Source organism: Centroberyx gerrardi, chromosome 3, assembly GCF_048128805.1.
Source record: "Centroberyx gerrardi isolate f3 chromosome 3, fCenGer3.hap1.cur.20231027, whole genome shotgun sequence".
NCBI classification, from domain to species: Eukaryota; Metazoa; Chordata; class Actinopteri; order Beryciformes; family Berycidae; genus Centroberyx; species Centroberyx gerrardi.
The window spans coordinates 31,145,427-31,149,179 of record NC_135999.1 but is presented as its reverse complement, the minus strand read 5'-3'; the positions used below and the strand labels follow the sequence as shown (position 1 = coordinate 31,149,179).

Below are 3,753 nucleotides of genomic sequence, written 5' to 3'. Positions count from 1 at the left end.
CTGAGCTAGCTTACTCCTCCTTAACTGTATAAGCTTATTCCTTTTTTCCTCTACAGCTTTATCTGTCATTTTTACTTGCCTCTTTTCAGTAGATGACTGTTCCACCTGTTCTTGCATCGTAGCGTTTCAATCAGGCTCTATATTGCTTCACAGTATTGCATGTAGCACTGTTAATGCACTTAATCCACGTGAACTTGATTGACAGTACTAGAGTCACGCTATCGAAGCTATCAAAGGAATTTTCCAGAATTGCGGAGATATTGCAGCTAGCTTGTATGCGCACTTGGCAGCTTACCAGACTCCTTCCATGAATAGGCTGGCTCCTCGTTTCAACATTTTCCTTTTACAAAAAGTAATCCATCCAATCCTTATTCTATGAGAGCTTCTTATTCCGTGAGGAGCTAGTTTTCTGACTAATGTACAATCCAAAACTAGCCTGAGAGTGCGAACCTTAAGTCGACACGTGTTTCTTCTTTGACGAAAATAACTCACACTGATTCCTCTTCAGAATGAAAGCAAATGTGGGTTTATTGATCCGCGTTGTCTATACAAAGTAAACTTGCTCAAAAATAAAAAATCTAATAGATAAATACAGCCTTGTATCTATATATTCCACAACACAGTCGGAAAACTGTGCGGCTCCACTCTCGTCACGCGAGCTACCTGTGTCTATATACAGCAAATTCGCCGGTCCGCTCTTAAAGAGACATAAACACATTTCTCTCACTGAGTTTACTACTAATAACACACATGCATAAAATGTAAATAGTTAACACTAATAATTACTCAAATTGTACAGATTAATGTGCATTATACATAAGACATAGTAATTATGAACAAATATAAAGAAATATAAATATGTAAATACTATGTGACTGAAAAAATATGAATTTGGCTCCTACAAGAGCCTTCAAGGATCTCAAGAGTGCCATCACAAGTGAGTCTGTTCTCCACAGTCCTGACTTCTCCCGACCATTTACACTGCAGACGGATGCCTCTGGTGTCGGCATTGGAGCAGTGCTTCTACAGGAGACGGAGGGGGAGAGACGTCCACTGCTGTTCCTGAGCCGCAAGCTCCTGGACCGGGAGACGAGGTACTCCACAGTGGAGGAGTGCCTGGCCATGAAGTGGGCCATTGAGTCATTGAAGTACTACTTGTTGGGACGTCACTTCTTCCTTGAGACAGATCATCGGGCTCTGCAGTGGCTGAACAGGATGAAGAACTCCAACACACTTCTCACAGGATGGTACCTGTCCCTGCAACCCTATGACTTCACTGTCCAGTACCGTGCAGGGAAAGCCAACCTGGTGGCAGACTGTCTCTCCCGGGTACATGAAAATTGAGGTACTGAGGTACTTGGGAGAGGGGGGGAGGAAATGTAACGACGGGTCGCCGTTACTGGTTCCCTAGTGAATAGTAAATGCTATTGCTAGATTAAATAGGTTAAATGATGCACAGATTTGCAGATATTGGTACACAGGTTAAATAAACACACACGTGGTAAGGTAATAAATGTACTTATTTATTGATTGTTTGTATATTGCAGCTCGCATGAGTCGCGTGTTTCACAGCAGGGACGCTGGGCTGTTCCGCCTCGTCATTCGCCTGTGAACATAAAATAAGGTGCATTGATTTGCAATTCAGTTGTAGCGAGATATTTAAGGAGTATAATGTGACTCATGCGATGCTAAATAACAGTACAATGAAATGTATTGTCATGCACAAACTTACCTCTGCCTGTTCTCCTTCTCCCAGGGTGTTTGGGCAAAAGAATTCCCCGGGGACCCGCGCACCTATTATTAGTTCCGGGAGGGTTACAGCAAGCGGGAAAAGGGTAGAGGGGAGTTTGTTGTACTGTTTGAAGGTATGTATTGATGTAGGTTATTTATTGGTATTTTTCGTATCTATTTTTGGGTATGTAAATATTTATTATAAATGTAAATATGTGTGGTAATAGTTTATGTAAATATTTATTGTCATTCATGTGTGTAGATATTTATGTGGGTTTACATATCCCTGTGAATGGTATGTGCCAGCTCATTAGTAGAGCCAACACCCTTTATAAGGGAGGTAGTCTGTATGTGTCTGGTGGGCTGGAAGGTGTACGCTGGCAGGTGTTGGGCAAGTGTGTTATTCACGGTGCAAGAAAAATAAATGTTTCTTGTTGGAACGCCAACCTGGTTTGATGCTCTCCTCATTTGCCTCCTTGACCGCTCGGGCAAACCTTACAGAGGTGCAGTGTTTCAGCTGCATGATGAGCTTTGGTTGGTTTATAGATGCTTCTGATGCACCTGAACACATCATAAGTGAGGTGACCTGGGTGGATGTTTTGGCTCTTTATGTCTCTTTCCCAGCCAACCCAGTCAGGGAGATCAGTTCCCAGCTTGTGTCCGTGTAGCATGGATAGTAAATGATGTCTCTTCATCTTGAGGCCGTCCCTGCAAGCTCTATGGTGGCTCTGCAGTCTTGTGCATGGCTGTGTACCAGCAACATGTATAAAGGTTGGTGTCATCATCTTTGGCCCTCTTCCTCCTGTTGGCCCTCTCTCCATCTAATCTTAACAGTCAGTCAGCTCCAGCAAGACCAAGTGTCTCCATGTTTCAGCCTGCAACACTTGCTGGCCTAAATGTGGTGACTGTGATGATTTGTGGAAATGTGAGCTGCCTCCAAAGGGCAACCTTTAACTGCTAGACATATGCTGTTCAGTTAAGATTATGTTATGATGATGATTTCACCTGTGCTTAACAGAGTAACTTTCCATGTGCAACCTCATATTTTTTAATTATTTTTCAACTTATAGAGTCTGAAATACTACCTTTCCCAGAATGCACCTACAAGTTATTTACTGGAACTTGCACACTTTGTACTACTAGATATTATTTCATATTTATATCTGAATATTGCCTACCAATACAAGGGACAGCTATGGGCAGTAGTATGGACTCTTATGCAAATGTATTTGTGTTTAGATTGGAGGAACCAATGATCTGTATGATCTATAAATTCTAAATTTAAACACTTTGTTAAGATTTTGGTTACATTTACTGATTATATGTTTTTCTTTTGGACAGTTGAGAGTGAAGTGGACAGTGAATAATGATTCAGTTCATATGTTCACTGTTGATTGATGACTGCTGTTTGGTTCCTAGTGGAGCATTGAGGAAGGGAATATGATCAGTGTCAGCTCTTAAGTAGTGTTAAAATTTAATCTGATATCTTTCTTTAATAAAGGTGAAAGAAAGTATAAACCTGCAACTTATAGTGCAACATAAAGCTGTTTAAAAGCAACATAACTCAAATATCAGCTGCTGAAATTTAATGACTGTAATTGTTACAACAACATCTGCATGGAAATCAGTTTGTCCACTTAACATAAATATTCAAAGCTTGGGACTTACATTATTAAGCTTATATTGTGAGTGAAGCACTGTACTTTGTACGTGTATGAAAAACTTAAGATGGATTGTGTTTAATGAAGGGCAGAAACCCCGAGTGAGAAGGACTTTCCCATGAATGACTTCCAGGTTTCATCCACTGTTCAGTTAAGACTTTACTTTCAGAGATCATTTCTATAGTTTCTGACTAGAGAAATGTGTTTCTAAAGTGTTTGGTCTCACTAACCACCATGGTGAGTTGTGTTCTGACAGTGAAGTGGATAGTGAATAATGATTCAGTTCATATGTTCACTGTCATTGATGATTGTTCTTTGCTGCCTAGTGGAGTATTGAGGAATGAAATATGATCCGAGTGGT

At 40.7% G+C, this 3,753-nt stretch overlaps 1 non-coding gene across 1 annotated transcript; it reads left to right on the top strand.

Annotated features, from left to right (window-relative positions):
• The first annotated feature begins 3,545 nt into the window (after positions 1-3,545).
• Positions 3,546-3,753, top strand: LOC139910278 (small nucleolar RNA U3). The gene has a single exon (XR_011784562.2). It is a non-coding gene; the product is annotated as a small nucleolar RNA U3 (small nucleolar RNA).